The sequence below is a fragment of the Phalacrocorax aristotelis genome, chromosome 4 (genome assembly GCF_949628215.1).
Source record: "Phalacrocorax aristotelis chromosome 4, bGulAri2.1, whole genome shotgun sequence".
NCBI lineage: Eukaryota > Metazoa > Chordata > Aves > Suliformes > Phalacrocoracidae > Phalacrocorax > Phalacrocorax aristotelis.
This window is the reverse complement of record NC_134279.1, coordinates 1,100,352-1,117,358: the sequence shown is the minus strand read 5'-3', so window position 1 is coordinate 1,117,358 and position 17,007 is coordinate 1,100,352. Positions and strand designations below refer to the sequence as shown.

General features: G+C 47.7%; 1 long non-coding RNA gene across 1 annotated transcript in view; it reads left to right on the top strand.

Moving 5' to 3' along the window:
* The first annotated feature begins 11,567 nt into the window (after positions 1–11,567).
* LOC142055912 (uncharacterized) overlaps positions 11,568–17,007 on the top strand; it is a 36,788-nt gene continuing 31,348 nt past the window's right edge. Inside the window, exon 1 of the long non-coding RNA XR_012660125.1 lies at positions 11,568–11,703. This is a non-coding gene — a long non-coding RNA (uncharacterized LOC142055912). The remainder of the gene's footprint in view (positions 11,704–17,007) is intronic.

The window sequence follows — 17,007 nt, the reverse complement described above, 5'->3', positions numbered from 1 at the left end:
TGTCTGAAAGCAAGGTTGTTAACTGGGACAAATGCTTGCCTCTTTTGGAAGAGGTTTTCTTGATGTACTAGCGGTATGTCTTGCTTCAGTGAGCAATTCAGCAATCGCTTGGCTCTCGAGGCATTATCTTTGATAGGGAGTGATGGCTTCGCACTCTTGGTGACAGCTAAATGCAGTGAGTGAGTGTGCTCAAGGAGCAAGGGCCAGTTGTCGGTGTCCATGTTGGAGTCTGTTCACATGAGATAGATCAGCGGACAGAAGGGTCAGATGGCCTTTAATAAGCAAACCTTGATTCCTTCTCATTCTGCGAACAAAGCTGTACATTCCTATCGTTCCTCTGCTGGTTACACCTTCCTTGAGCGAGTAATCCTCATTTACTGCAGGTCTGGCTTTGCCTATGACTCGTGAGTTTGCTCAGTTGAGACAGCTACGCCTGCGATCGTCAGAGGGAAACAGCTATTGTTTGCTTACTGTGGATCAAGGCCCAAAGCCAAGGAAGCAGGGTTTGTGCCTTTTTCAACCAAAGGAGAGCTGTGAGGTGGGACGTCTTAAGTCCAAGGTAAAGAAATGCTTTCAAAATCCATTTTCCTACTAAGGAGAGTAGCAGTTTTTCTTGAGAAAAAACACATTTTTGTTCATGCGCTTTTTCTGTCAGACACCTGATTTTGCATATAATTCAGAAAAAAAAGCCACTGTTCAGCTCAGTGTTTTTTGACTCAAATAATGCAGTCTGTTCTCTTTGCCTTTTGGGACAAAAAGCAAAGCTAAAAAGTCTGAGAGTCTGATCTAATCCAGCATTTCGAATAGGTCTTAGCCTAGATGTCATACCCTCATTCCATCGCCATGCACGCTAGGTCAGGTAACACCATCATTACTTCTGACTGCCTTAGGATTCTTGCCTACCGATGCTTTGGTCCAGACGTTGGAAAACAGCTTCCGCCTTTGAGTCTGATTTTCCTTACGCAGCTGGCAACGAATTTGTATTTGGGTATCAGACAGCAGTCACTTACAGACTGAATTATTTCATGGGTGGTGCTTGGAACCTGCTAGTTTTTCAGAAGATAAAGTACATCAGTTTTAGCATCAGTTTTGTTCTTTTTGCTTGGGAAAGGAAATCTCTTCAGTGCTGCAGGTAAGTAGTTAAAAACTGGTGGAAACGGAAATGACTTTTAGGTGTCTAAAGCAATGACTGTATTTTTAAATGTCTCTATTAGAGCGTCCGCACCTCCTGTCAGTGTAGGGTCTGAGCACCTCAGAAACAATCCAGATTGTGTGATGTGCTGTTAGACCTGCATTCCGCCCCATATTTCACTGCTGGGATGGTGAGGTGGGTTGGTGGTGGTGGAACAAGTGCTGAACCTGGTAGCTGTCCCAAGTTTTAGCCACAAGACTTCCCTTCCTCATGCATCCTTTGCCCTCACATTTCTAAGCAGCGTCATTTATGTTCAGAAATTATTAAGGTGCACACAGAAAATGCAGGTAGAAAGAGTTACAAATGAAACTTTCAAATGTAATTTCCACAGGCACAGAGTTAGTGTGGCTCCCGTTGATATCTGTCTGCACTGCTTTCATACCGTATCTGGCTCCTTCCAGTTAAAAGCTACTTTCCTGTCTTATGCTTCCTGTCTTATGATTACTGTCAGGGATGAAAGGCAGACACCTTTTGGGTGGAGCAGAACGGAACAAAACCAAACCAGGGCTTAGGGCAACAAATGTCCTGTCAGGTCTCAGTCCCTCTCATTTTTGATGAAAGCTTTTCAAGAACATGAACCGTAGCTGCCTGTCTTAATCCTGTTTAGATGTTCTATGCAAGCGCTAGCGTTTTGCCTAAAAAAGACAGTGGCAGCTGGGATTTCAGCTGGAACGGGTATTGAGGTGGAAGGGTAGAGTAGAGGAGTAGAGCAAAATGGGCCAGAATAAGTACAGGATCTTACATTATGACTCCCCAACAAATACCCCTGCCATGGAAAAATAGTAACTGCCCTTTCAGTTTTAAACACTGATCTAGGATAACTCCCGTGATCACTGTTATCACCTATGAAGGAGCTCTTGAGGTGCTAAATTCAACTGATATCTTTCTCATACTGCTACAAATATTAAGGAAGGGCATAGTAAGGAATATTAAGGAATAGCAGGGAATGGCCCCTGTGCTCCATAAGTGCATACCATAGTGCCAGCCTTTCTGTGCTTTTGTAGGCTCAGCAGTAAGCACCTCTTACCTCTCTGCAGGTTTGATGGGGTAGTGACACAGCAATGCATGCTGTGGCGTGGATAAAAACAGAAACCATTTCCAGGCCTTTGAGAAGTTTGTATTAGCAGCAGCAATAAGAAGGAAGGGACCTCCTTATCATGGGTGCACACTTACTTTTCTCGCTCACATTTACCATCTTCAAGTTTATGAGACACCACATAGAAAAGATATGTTGCCATTAGCCACATAGCCATGCCTTTAAATGATAAAGTTGAGATGTGAAAGAACATGAGGTCCACGGACGAAAATGCTCATCGTTTCAAATATCTAATCAGGTGCACAGAAACTGCTGTTGCACATACAAGCTTGGTGATGGCACTTGCAAATAGGTAGCCAGGGGAATTTTGTATTTGGAGTAGTGTCTGCAGATGCGAGGGTAATTCTGCTTGTGGTGGAAGATATCCCATGACTGCTTTTATGCCTGGTCCTTGGTTTTCTATTTTTAAAACAAGAAAAAAACTCAGGATCATTAGCACTTCTCCTCTGTTATATGTCCATCCCAGCAGTGCAGACTGGAATTTAACTGGTTTTTCTGTGGGCTGGAATGATTTACATAAGAAATCACTTACTGCAACGCTAATGAGCAAGCAGTGCAAGACTCAACAGCGTGTGTCTGTTAGCAAAAATATCTCAAGAAAAGTTGGGATGGGGTGGTGAATGCTGATGGTGGGGAGCTTGTTAGCCACCCGTGCTGTCTGATCTCAGTCCCAGTAGCACCAGCATGAGTTTTGTCACGATTTAGCGGGAGCTCAAGGAAGACAGCGTTCAGAAGATCCCATCCTTGTGCTGGGGTCTGAAAAGTTCCGCCTTAAGACATGATTAAAGCATTTCGTAATTCTCTTTGTCGAGATTATCTTGGCTTGTGCTAATAGCTGCTTTCGTTCAGAAGACATACATAGGTAACTGCGGCCTTCCCAGTGCATCTGGAACATAGTTTAAACACATGGTTTGAATTTGCATCTATCTTTCTGCTAAAACCCTGTTTCTGGTTTTACCTGGTTCTGGAGCGTACTTAAGCTGGGCTCACCGTTCAGCTAATTCATCTCCAGGATGCATTGAGGTCCGTGCTCTGCTGCAGAGCGTGTTGCGTAGCTGTTACACACTGATCCCCAAGTGGGAGCAGGAGGAGAGTTGCCACCGAAATAACTCTGTGCTTTACTGCCTCACACTGATGTTGCACAACAGTCTCTAAATGAATCGCACTCACGCATCCTGAGCGATTGGCTACAGTTCCACACTGTGATTCAACATCCACGGTCTCGCAGTGCTGGGGAGATGCTCCACAGAACGGTAAACTCGCAGGAAAAGAAGGCAGCTCGTGTTTTCTTGGGAGGAGCCAATTAATAACAAGCATTATCTTCATCAGCTTTAATGAAGGCCGAAGGCCTTTAGTCCCCTTGCTCAAATTTCGTCATAGCCATCCCTGGCCTGGGCTCAGATGTGAGCCAGACTGGAGGGAGCTCGCTGGAAGGCAGCCAGCAGGTCTGCCAGGAGATTGGATCCAGTTGCATCAGCATGCGAGCAGGAATGCTCCCGGGGCTGGCGGGACCAGTTCTGACTGGTTTTCCAAAAGCTCCTCCCACAGGAGCTCCTACAGGGACATCCACTTAAGGCACCAAAACCTGGGTGATCCGGGGATCCTGAAAGTAGAACAGCTGTTACCTGGCAAAAGCAGGAAAGGGATTAACCCTTCCCTGGGCTTCAAGCCCGGTGACAGAGTGAAATGATAAGAGGAACAGCACCAAAAGTGCTACCAAGCCATGCTATCTTTCACCATCACGGCTACACAACTATCACAGACAAACATCTACCAAAACAAGGATGAGCCAGGCCCTTGTTTAGTGGAAGATGAAATCAATTGGTCTGTGCTGATTAACAGCTGATGATACAGATAACTTTATGGAAAGCACTCTAGCCTTTCAGAAAGGATGTCTCAGACCGACTGCTTTGTGCAACACTTGTGACTTCACTGTGAACCTTTCCATCAGCGATGGTGCTTCAGGGAGGAAACAGTTGTAGTTCTTGGTCTTTTATATTCACAGTGTTTCAGTAGGAAGCTTTGGAGGAGTTAGAAGTATTTTTTACACGTATTTGTACACGTGCACATCAAATCTGAGTATCTACAATTGCCTGGTACTGTGGAGGACTAGAGGAGGCAGTCCCTTCAGGGACCCAGTCCCCTGGAGATGCTTAATGGTGTATTGCACAAAGATCTGGCTCCTGGCATGGAGGCATGGCCTGAGAACCTAAAGTTTCACGTGCCTATTTTGAGCAAGGACATTTATGGCCCCTTGGGCCAGAAGGGGATGAGTTCAGTGTATGCAGTAAATGTTACCCTAAAGGCTTTTGAAAATAGCAAGACTTACTTTATTTTGTCTCCTGATTTTTAGAGTCAACATCATGATTTGGGAGGCCCATCTACCAACTGTAACATGGCTTAAGCTGGCAGCCCGAGTCCATGAGTGAGAAGCCGTCCTCGACCGCAGTAGGTAAGTTTCCATCTCCTATCCGGGCAGCACAGGAGCATGATATGGGTGGACATTCCAGCCCTACTGATCTCAGGTGCTCTGAAGGAAGTAGGGCAGGCAGCAGACAAACCCTCAGGCCACTTAATGAAATATTCCTGTGCAGTAGCTCCCAAAGTGGAGTGTAGGGAGGCTCACACTCAGCAGGGGAGGAGGAAGTAGGGGTGAGGGGGAGGCAGTTTGCGACTAATGCCACAGCCTATGCAAAAAGAAACCTGACAATTGCTTCTTCACCCCCCTGCCTTGCTAATTACTGTTGGAAAAGCTGTCTCCAATGCAAAGCATCTGGGATGACTTCGTGGCAAGAGAACATTGATTAAACAGATGGTATCACCCATGAGCATGGCTAAGCCGGTGACCTTGTACATGTCTTGGGGAGAAACAGGATATGCCACGCGAGAGCGCTTCGCACTGGGTTGCTGTGCCCACACACCTTCTGCCGTGGCCTGGTGTGGCATGTCTGCCTGGCTTCCCAGAGGACACTCACTTGCAGCCCACAGATACGCTGCTGTGGCTCACATGGCTAATTGCAGCTCAGAGGCCTGGCCGATGTGATTGGGGCCACCGAGCACAATGACAGGGCACTGGGCAAGAGACAGCCACTGGACTTGGTTTTGTTCTCCGTGCTGCCCTGCCAGGAATGGTTCATCCTGCCTGGAGTATAGCCTCCTGGTGCCTCTTGTTCCTCCTTGCCGTAGTCTCTGTCCTGTAGGCAGTGTGGAACCACCGCGCGTGTGAATAGCTGTTCCCCCCAAAAGACGTGCCCTTCTGAGCTGTGAGTTGTAGTCTGTGTCCCCAGGAACCCCAACCCTCTGCTTTCCCTTCCTTAGGCAGCTGAGACTGGTGGTGCTTCACGCCTTTAAGCATCCTTTTCTCACCACCTTTCCTCACATCTGTGAGATGTACTATGCCTTCTGAGAGAATCAGCACAGCTAAGTGCGGGATTCATCCCCGGCAAGGAGACAGACCTGACAGTTTCCAGAGACTCAGTTCTCTGCGCACGTTCCTAACTTTTGTGATTCACTTGTGACTGTTAAGGGCCCTGTCAGTGTATTAGCACCACTGTGATGTCCTGGCCCCGCTGCGGTGTGATGGTGATGCCTCCCCTGGGCCTGTTTGCTGTCTCCTTCAGGCTTGTGCTCTCTAAACTCTTCCCTGCATTTTGTCTGAGGCTGTGTGCTCTTGGCTACTGATGTGAGGGCAAGGTTGGCTGGAGGTGTCTGCAAGATGCAGGCACATTCTGCAGTGTCTGGGGTGTTACCTCACCCTGTAGAGCCTACCTTGAAGATATTAAGCAACCAAGACCTCATCACAGTGGTAACAATAGCGTTATGTGACCTCCTTTCAAAGCTGTAGGAAACAAGCAACAGGGCATTGACCATTGCCTCATGCTTCCGTCAGCCTGCACAGCTCCTCAGATGCTAATGTAATTTGTAACTTCCAGTGGATAAATCAGGATTGATCTGTTCTCTGTAAAGAATCTTAGACTGATGCATTCTTGTTCATTGAGACGTAAAGGTTCTTTCAACAAAATCAGAAAACACTAGAAGCACAAGAGTTAGTCTGGAGATTTCAGTCCACTCAGTGCAGCCTCCCGGAAAGGTTTCTCTCCTCCTCTAGCTAGGCAGGAGCAAGGCAGATTCTCCGTTAGTGAGGTGCTCTAAATACACGTTTCTTCTCCACCTCCCAGCTGATGAGGTGTAAGCTACAGCTTACAAAGGGGGCACTGAGCCAGGCTTGGCAAGCCAGCCTCCCTTTTCATATTGGCTTCCTGATGCAATCTCGCACCTGCCTCCCAGTGCTGGTGTAACCAAAGTGTGGCCGCCTGTGCTCACTGCTGGGCCTAAGCCGTATCAGTTACACTCATACGCAGTACTAGCTGTCAGAGTTGAGCCCCCTGAAGAGAGGGCCTGGTTGAAGGTCTCAGTCAGGTCAGGCCTTTCTCAGAAATGTCTGCTGCAGGCCTGTAGGACTTTTGGTGAGTCAGAAAACAGGCAGTAAAGAGAATTTGCTGTGAGAAATGCCATGCAGTCATCTATTCCCAGCCTACCGTTGTGGGTTTGTTTCTTTCTGTGCTACCAGGACAATGTGTAGAGTCTCTATAACTGGTTCTCACCCATCCACTATTTCAGGATCTAGGTGTATCCACTTAGTAGCAAAAATTTATATAGGTTAATTCCCACACTCCCAATGAATGAATCATTAAGGGAACAAAGAAAGGTGCCTCCTTTAAAGTATCACTGCCACCTGCATTATGAACATACGCCCAGGTTTACCTGTGCATATTTAACCCCTTATCAGAGCAAATAAATGACAGTCAGCTCTGGCACTGGCTCCACCTCTGACATGGACGGCAGGAGGAAACACGTTCCTGCACTTGAAAGCGGTGTGCAAAACTCAGAAGAATGCTGAAAAAGAAAACAAAACCCCATATAGTATTAATTTAACTAGGCAGCTAGACCTGGCCAGGGGTATGTCCCACCTCCCACACCCCTCAGTTTCCAGATACGTTGAGGAGAAGCGATACCCTGCAGAAATCCTTGGCGTCTGGAAAAATGGAGCTGGAAAAATGTACCTCCCACCAGGAAAGCTCAAAAGCCGCCTTGCTAGTAATTGATGAGCAGTTTGAGTGGAGGAGCTGATGGTCAAAGCCGAAGGATGCAATAGCTTCCAGGGAGAGCAGATTCTTTCCTCCTGAATGCAAGTAAGAACAGCACCCCCTTCAGCTGAGAACTGCAGATTGGCCTGAATTGCAAGGGGGAGGAAGGGGGTCTGCCGTATCTCCTGTGTGTTTTTCCCACTTGGTTGGGTTGTCAGTATACAGGCTGTGAAGAGGTGTGCCCCAAGGATGTGAAAGGAGATAAGCCACTGAACTGTATTAGCACATGAAAGAAAAAACAGTGGGAGCTTCCAAAGGATGGCAAAGGTTCAAAACCCGCTCACAGAAGCACATAGTTGTGGATGATTACTGCAGCACACTCCTCCAGCCGGAGGTGTGGCAATGTAGTGTGAGATGAGAACGTAGCAGAAAGTGAGTAATGCCAGTGCCATTCTTAGTAAGGAATCCTATTTTTAGTAAGGATTGGCCTGGAATATAAATGGTGTTAAAATCAAAGCGCCAGTGAAAGGAGAACTCCAGTGAAAGGTGCTGACTGCAAAGATAAGAGTAAAGCCTCCCTCTGAGGATGACCCCGAGACACAGGGTGGCAGAAACCGAACCGTGTGGGCTCTTAGGCCCAGTGCTCTGTACTTGCGCTATCTCACTCCCATTTCCTTCAGGCACCATTAGAGGCAGGATCCTGGACTTTTGGTCCCTGCACTCTGTGAGCACCCAGTAAAGTGCAGTGCAGCCAGGGACTCCTCTTCATCCAGCTGGGGAGATATAGGCACGACAAGACATCAGGCAGCAGACCTACACAAAAGGTGGATTGTCATCCTTGTATTGTATCTAGCTTGCCTCCAGAGGAAGGACAGAAATCCCATCTTTAGTTCCCATCAGTGAATTAAATACAGAGAGGAAGCACTGCGGTGAAATTTTCCAACATGCCCAGCACTGGGCACTCTGAAGGGTTCGGTCGCCTCGTACCTGCTGAGTTTCTGGCACTGAAGGGAATATAGTGCCTAACTCCTTTTGCATCCCAAGCTACTCAGAAAACTAATTCATGCAGGAACAGTGGCCGGTGCTGCTATCAAATGATTTGCAATGCTCGGATCGTCATAAGCTAATCGTTGTCCTTTGGTGTCGAGTGTGTTTCACAGGTTGGCTATTTCTGGTGGGGGTGACAGGACGTTTGCCGACACATGTTGTGTTATAAGAGCTGCAGTCTTTGTAAGGCCCAGCTTACTCAAGGCAGGAAAGAGACTGGGAGAAGTGCTGCAAAAGTTTGTTTCTTTCTCTGGGAGAAGAGGTTAGCCTTGGAAAGGCTGTGACATATTCTGTTTCCTGTGGGTGATGGCTGGAAGGGGTCAGCTACCGGCATTGATCCAGCAACAGACACAACTGAGGCTGTTGAATTGTTACTACTATGCAAATACTGTCTGCGTGGAAAGGAATGCCACCACATGCGTTGCTGAAGTGCGATGCCATTAGTCAGGGCTGTGCCAGAGGTAGTTGGGTCAAAGAGCTGTTGCCATCCCGAGTCCTTCTCAACACAGCTGTTAAAAGCCAACTCCAGCAAGCTCCGCTTCCCTCTGCTGCCCCTCTGTGCCTTGCACTCCAGAGCCTTTCTCACTCCCTCCATCACCTCCTCAGCACTGGAGCAGATTGTCCAAAGCCTGGGAGCCCATATTTGCCTGAAATGTCTCTTCAGAGGAGGATCAGAGATTTCAAAATACTCAAAGCTTCTGCTGGTTTGAGACTAACTCCCATGTTTGTAGCATACTGTACAGGCGTGAGTAGCGACCTCTGCGTGTCCCTCTGGGATACCCCAGGACTCCGCAGTGCAGCGAAAGCAAGACATCTCCAAATGCCCTGTGTAGGCGTACATAGACTTTCCACAACTGTGGCAGGATCCCAAGTTAACCAGAGCTTTGAGGTGGCTCTGTCTAGGCCCTCTCTGTATCACCACCTCTCCAAAGGCGGGCAACAAGGCTTTAAAACTCCAAAGCTGGTTATATTAGAACATAAACTAGAATAGTTAACTTATTGAGTAGAACAAAAAAGTACAAAGGGCAGGCTGAAAATAAAGGCTGTTATTGGCAGTAACGCCTCCCCCCGACTCACAATGTCTGTCCTCACAGGGGCTTGCTTTCTGCCAGCCCAGTGGCTCTGGACTGCAGCAAACTGCAGCATCCCTTCTGCCCTACAAGAAAAGCAAAAACTCTCTTTCTTATCTTTGGGATCTAGCTGTGAGGCCAGTCCTCTGGGCAGCCTGCCTTTTTTAAAGAGCACAGCACTCAAATGAGAGCCAAGTAAATAAAACAGATACTGTCTCTCACCGTGACTCAGAAATGGGTAGTCTGGCTGGTGGTCTGTACACGTGTTGCAGACATGGCTGTGATTTCTGGAGATCTAATGCCCTGACTCATCTGTAGGACATCTAGAAAACCTGGGAGAATGTCCAGAGGCCTCACATTCTACCTGGACACCATTTCCCAGCAGAAAAGGAGAAACAAACTAAGAAAACCCTCGTAATTTGTAGGACCTACTGTGTCCTGCACGCAGATCTGACCTGACCGCTGCTCTGGCTGTCACTTTGACTCGGTTAACAGACATAGAGATGTCTTTACCCTTCTGGTTCCTCATAGTCTTTTAGTGTAAACAGGAAAACAAAAATACACTCCCCACTGTCATGAGAGAGTCTCATGTCTGAGATCCAGGGCACCTTTAAGAATGGATTTTGCTTTAAGAGCAGCTGTTTGGATGTTGAAGGTAGAGAGATCTAAGAGGTGGTTGAGAACCACTTTGAAAGCCTGTGGTGGAGAGGGAACAGCTTGGGGGCTTCTGGTTTTGTTTTTCCTTTGCTGTACAATATTAGAGGGTACCATTTGGGATTTCTCTCCTTTTTTGACTGGTGAGACGTGGAGCAAAATTAGGAAGTTTAGTCTGGCTGGGCAGTAAGGAACCATAGCCTGACTGAGACTGTGTGATCAGGAACTTGTTCTTACATGCATAAACTGTATATGGTTATTGCCATTGCTTTTTCACTGACCTCTGCCCTCAGACTTGGGGAGCTTCTCAGAGTGAGGGCTCTCTTTAGGAGTTTGCAAAATGGCAACTGTGACTGTCAACAAGGGATGCTTTGCTCTGGTCTTTGCTGGCCTTCCTTACCCGCCTGCAGTGAGCCCTGTCCCAAGCACAGCCAATGTGATGTGCAGCACTCGGGTTAGCAGCAAAGACCCCGAGTGACCTCCCCACTGTTAGCACCTGCAGCTGCAGGAGATACTAATGTTCATGTGAGAAGGTTCAGGTATGCGAAACAATGGGTGTGATCTGAAGGCTTGTGTGTTTGTTTTAGAGGTAAAGAAACACAGTTTAATACTTCAAGTGCTTTCCTTTGATTAGCATATAATCTTACATGGGGAGACTCTGCAAAGGAAATTCTGCCCTAGGGTCAGCAAAGAGGGTTATTGGTAGAGTGTCTAGCTGCTGATCACTGACTGACATTGCAGGGGGAGGTATTTCGGGGAGCGTACTGCTTTGCTTTCTTCTGATCGGAATGGCTGTCTAGCAGATCCATGAAATTAGTCCATGAAGAAAGGTCTAATTTCACCCTTTTTAATAAAAAAAAATTTTATTTATTCTAAAAATGATCATTCAATTTTTACCAAAATTATTTTTCTCCGTTTATTGTAAAGTGAAGAAATCACTCAAAGAAACAGAATGTTTTGTTCTGAGTAGAAGGTGGCATTTTGTTTGACCTGGAGTTTTGTCTTCAGGTGTGTTTTCATTTGGGTGAGAACGCAGAGGAATATCCACTGTGAGGTGAGGGTTCTCCAGGTTGCCCAGTGGGCACAGAACACAAAATCTGTATGTGCAGGTACCTACCAGCTCATTCACTCGTTGCTGCTGATGATTTAAAGATATCTTTGTTTACAGGAAGGTGGCCTGGGTGTATGGCTTTGTCCTTGCTGCTTATCCACCCAAACACGCCTCAAAGTAAAACACAAGTGACCATAAATAGTTCAGGATCCTTTAAGACAAAATACAGGTGCAGTGTAGCCACATTGTTTGGTCCAAGTTTCACGATGACAGAAGTAGTCCTACTGAAATCTATGGTCAATTTTCAGAAGCCTGGAGCACACCCCGAAGTCGCTAACTGTGATGTTTTCCCGCTGATCTCAACAGGGCAGAGCTGGGCCCGTGCTGAAGACTTCTGAAAATGCTGCTCTGCAATCGTGGATGTGGTCCCATTGCCTCTCGCGAACTCAGTAATCTTCCACCACTGTAAGAGACAGCAAGGTCTGGCAGCTCTACTTGTCTCCAGCGTAAGTGCTTAACAGGTACTGGTTAATAATAAATATACAGCATAATTGCTGCAAATGCCAAAGCTCTTAATAACAAGTATTGTTGAAGATTTATGCAGTTCTTTTTCCTCTACTGGGGAGTCAGGAAAGTACAGGTAGCTGTGCACGTGTTGGGCCAGTGGGGGTTTACCTGGGCAGTTTGCAGTGTACCAAGTCCTAATGTTTGTTTGTCCTTTGTTTCCCCCGTGATTGTGTCCGTGTGCAAATCCCTGGGGCTTTCTTAAGGAGTACTCCAGGAATGAGGTGAGTGAGAGGAGCAAGCCCTGCTGGGAGGGCAGAAGCAGGACACAAATGGGCTCTTGGTTTCAGTAGGAACAGTGAAGAACTGCTGTCGGTCTGGGTGTGGAGGAAATACGTCAAGACTCTGAGCCAGGGCTGCATGGCACTGAAAAGCAGGGAAGGCAGGAACAGAGTTGGTAGGGTCTTGGTGAACCACCTGACAAGTACATCTGAGGTGGAGCAATACCAAGCACTGTAAGGCCAGGCCACAGAAAAGCAATGTGATAGTGGGGAGGTGGAGACTGAAGAGATGGGCAGAGTCAGGAGTGATACCACTCCATGTTAGCGCAAGGCAGCTCTGCTGCTGAGGGCAGATGATTTCGGTCCCAGAAGTTGTGCTTTTGTGCTGTCTCAAGCTTGGAGAAACAGGAGGAGAAGCGTACTTTGGGCACCAGCAAGTTCCACTTGGAGATGCCAAAGTGTTTAGTTTCTGCTGGGCTGATCTGGATGTGGCAGTGTTGCTGTAGTGCTGCCTGACCTTCCTCTGCTCTGAGGGCCGAGCTATGCAGCCAGGCCATGTTTCTTACAGTGCTGCAGCCAGACAGCTACAAGTGGTCTGAGTGTCCCACAAAAAGGAGATCAAAAGCCACTGTGACGGCCCAGCTGCAGGTTGAAATAAGGCTTTGGTTTTGGTCGAGCAAACCATTTCATTTGGCTCAAACCAGCTCCGAACAAATATTCTGGGAATACTAACATTTTCTGAGGCAATGAAGGAATTACTTGGCTTCCTTTTTTCCCTCCCTCCCATGTCTCTTTACAGGGGAAGGTATTACTCAGGAGAAAGGAATGAGGAAAGTGCAAGACATTATCTCCTTATAGGGCCCATCCTGTAGAAAGACTCATGCTCTTCCATCAAGGTGGTTGTGTGGGTCCTGGGAGAATAGGACATGCTGCTAACTGGCTTGGGCTGGGCAAAGAATAAGCTCTGAAACCTCCAGCCCCTTTTTCCGTGAATGGGAGGAACCTAAAATTTTTCAAAAATGATTGAAAAGTGTTGTGAAGTGAGGGGCCAGTGAAAACATGGGTGACAGAGGGGACAGGCCACGTATTCTTGCTTTAATGCAAGCACGTGTACAGGAGGTGGGCTTGGCCTCGCTGCAATTTATCCAAGGCGTGCACAGTACCCATCGTTTCTGAAGGCTAACTCGAGTTTCATGCAAGTCACCATACAGTTTTTTTGTAGATTTACTTCCCCAATCCCCGTAGGTTCTGCACTGGGCAAGGACTCTGCATTTGTCCAGGTTTGGGTTTTTTTTCTCCTTCCAAATCTGCAGTCTGTCTGCAACGGAATTAAGCAGTAGTCTGTGTGTATCTCGGTATGCATGCACACACTGTCACACACATGTATGCAGACATGATTAATCTGCGTTGCAGGCGGAACTGAGTTAAGGAAAGGCCCTGTGTGCACCGTAACGACCTGGATGCTTTCTTGCCCTGTAACGCTTCAGGTCTGCAGAGATGCTCGGGCTTGCTTACAGAGAGAGACAGCAGGGAGGTGCCACCCCCTGAGGATGCCAGTCTTCCTGCGTGCTTGGGGCTGGCTGGCCTCACACCCCCAGAACAGCCCCACCAGAAACCACGCAGAGCTGTTGCTAGCTAGAGCGAGCAGAGTCAGGAACAGGTCCCTTGGTTCCTTTATCCCGGCTTTACTGAGATATTTCAAGCATGCATGATATAATGACAGTGTGCTGCAGCCCAAAGGTGTGGTGGAAAATCTGGTTAAGCATGCTGTCTGAGCTGCTCCATGGATCCTCAGGTGGGACATGCTGTAAGGCACAGCTCAGCACTGTTAGCACAGGAAAGATGAGAGCTGCTTCTCTCCAGCATGAAGAAACTGCATTTTTCCATTTTGATTTTTTTCCATCAGTTCTTGCATCCCTACATAAGCTCTTGCACATGTGTCTGTATTTCTAGCTATTAGATGCTATCTTATATTTTTATTATGATCATGTCTTGAAGCCCCATTTGGGATCAGGAGCGCCTGTTGCACGAACCTGCTCGTTGCCTTCAGATGCAGCTTTTGGAGGCAGGTTATTCTCTCTCAGCTGCACAGCCTCTCCAGCATGTGTCCACAGCCCTGCTCTGGGGTCTTTGGCAAATTGGAGCCCTGCGGTACTGTGAAAGCCCAGAGGGTCTGTCTGCAGGGAAATTTTCGTAGGGTCAGATGTCATACCTGGGGTGTAACATGAGCTGGAGACTCAGAAACCAGAGAGGCGATCAAAATGATGCTAGAAAGATATGATCTGCAGCTGTACCCTCAAAGGACTCTGCAGGCCAACTGCCTTAACATTGGAGGTCAGGATAAACAAGGGTGTCCGGCTCCACAGGGTAAAAAAGGTGCAGCAATTCTTGTCAACACCTATATCAGTCCAGCCCTGTTCAGGCTTCCAGAGACTTAACATGGCATCTTGAGTTGGAGCAAACTGTCCTGGTCCGCTTGGGCCTGTGTGGAGATGTGACTTGGGGAGGATGCTTCAATAAGCACATTTTTCTCCCTCGAAAAAGAATTACATTTTTTCTTGTACCAACCCAAGTCCGACAGCCCCTATTTATTTATTTAACATAGATTTCCAACAGACTATCGCATGGGAAGAATGCAGGGATGCAACTCAGACTACTCCGTCTCGCTTGCACCAACCTGAAATACTTCAGTGCAAGTCAGATCGATATTAAGCTGGATTTTCCCACAGCAGCACATTGCTTCGTGAGCATTCCTCGCCGCCTTGTACCCTCTCTGAACCAAGCCACATGACCACATCAGTCATAAGGTGCCCAAAACCATGTGATGCCCTGCTGTACCATGCAGAGGGAGTCGGCGGTGCACGGGGGGGACGTTGCCCTCAAGGGTGTATACGGCTGATGGGGTTCAAAGAGGGGAAGGATGACCTCATCTATTATCCCAGTAAAACAAAGTCCAGCAGAGAAATCCAGTGGTGTATTTTGCTCTGTTGGTTGAAAGTTCAGAGGGAGAAAAAAATGTTTGCTTTTCCTGAACTAATCAGCTCGTGTTTTCCTTGGAAAAATCGAAACCTGTGAATCTGCAGAAACTGCAATTGCAATAGCGACTGCGAGTTTAGGAATGTACATGTGTAACTGCTAATAATTTTTGAACAAAGGGTTTCCCTTAGGAAACGGAGAGAAGCCAAACTTTGCAGACCTCTTACCTTGGTGTCAGCGTGCAGTCTGACCTAGTGACATTAATGTTTCCATTTGGAGTGACCGCAAGTTCAGCGTGGTTTGGTATTTGATTTGGTCTCTCCCGGTTTGTTCGGCAGCAGGGAGCGAGGGCAGCTGCGCCGAGGCTGCTGTGGCAGGGCACGATACACACCTGTCTGCTTTCCTGCTCCTTGCCTTCCGCTGGCTGGCAGGCGGGGGCTCACCCCCAGAGGACATGGTGGAGGCATGCAGCATCCCCGCAGACAGGGCTGTCTTGGCCCTGCAGCTGTGTGGAGAGATCAGAGGGACTCAGATAAAGATCACAGATGTAGCTGGCTTCATTACCTTCATTAGGCTTCTTCCAAAGACTGCTGGGTCTCTTCGGCTGCGTGTCTCTGGGCTGCACCATTGTCTGGGAGTGAAAAATCCAGGCATCCTCCCTCCTGGGACTTGGGGGAAGTACTTCTTGTTCGTGCTCGTGATTTTCCATGCACTGAAACCCTTCTGGAGGAGAGGAAATGAGACTGCCAGGCCCAGTGGCTGGCATAGGGATTGCTACTCAGGGCAGCAGGCTTCCTTTCAGCTTCTTTTTCTGCCACCTCAGTTTCCCTGTCTGTAAAATAAGATTAATAATCTTTGTCCTGTAATTTCTTTCCTGGAAGAGGAAAAGGATGAGAGTGGAGAGAGGTGTAGGCGCTGGAGCAACACACCTGGTGTTCTTAATTCCTGTGTGCCAAGGAGGCTGTGAACGCACAGAGGCTGTACTGAGAAATGGGAGCAGATTACCTGTGCTTCCAAGTGTTGGTTTCTGATCCGTAGCTGAATTTCTTACCCTTAGAGCTGCCCTTTTTGCTCACTTCCACTGGAGAGACTGTCTCCCGCTCTGTAAACACGCGTAAGTGCTTGCACAGGGGAAAGTGGTCCACATCAGCCTTCCCCACTTTGTGCTCCTTCTTCTGATAAGGCTTCATATTTCTTTACCTTCATCTTCTCAAGCACTTAGGGCTCTTCCCCATCTCTGCACTGTGAGCTGTTCCTGCAAACAATCCCTTCATTCTGGCATGCCTTTACTTAAGTCATCAGAATAAAAACTTGCATGGGTGACAGGAAAAGGGAAATATAACACCAGAGCCATCAAAGGAGGCTTGGAGGAGTACAAATGGCCCGACTTGCTTCAATTCTGAATGCACACAGACCGATTTGTGTTAGGGCAGCGTTACTTGGTACTGGGAATCGAAATTCGTTTGCATTCTCTTTGGCAGATGGAGGGCACACACACCTGAGGCAAGCCTCACAAAGCCCTGTTTTAATCAAAGGGTTTTGGCTCAGGCCTGATTGCAGTGTGTGGCAGGGGCTTAGAGCAGGAAAGGCCAAGGCCAACTGCACCATGCGCAGGCCCAAGATTTGCCTGTACTTGCACCTGGGCAGAAGTTTCTGCTAACGTGAGCAGCCGGGAGGTGCTTAGCAATACCACCCTTTGCAGCTAGAGTCAAGTAGAACAGAAACCCAGAGTCCTCCTGTGGAATTTATGCAGAAGGGGACATTTTCCTTAGCTCAGGAGCTTGGAGCTAGGAATGCGCTTTTAAATCAGCCTCTTGATAAATGGACCACTCAACAACTTCAGCTGTAGCAACTTGGTCTGGAACTCTGAACCCGTGACAAAAATCTTAGAAATTTGCTTGTGTAATGATTACAGGGGTGGACAGACTGATGGCCATCTGCTCATATGTATTCCCTTCCTGAAGTCACGATTCTCTGCTTGTGACAACCATTTCTGTAGCAATGCATAAATGAGAGTTAATAGATTTGCATTAAAACGGAAGAGTATCA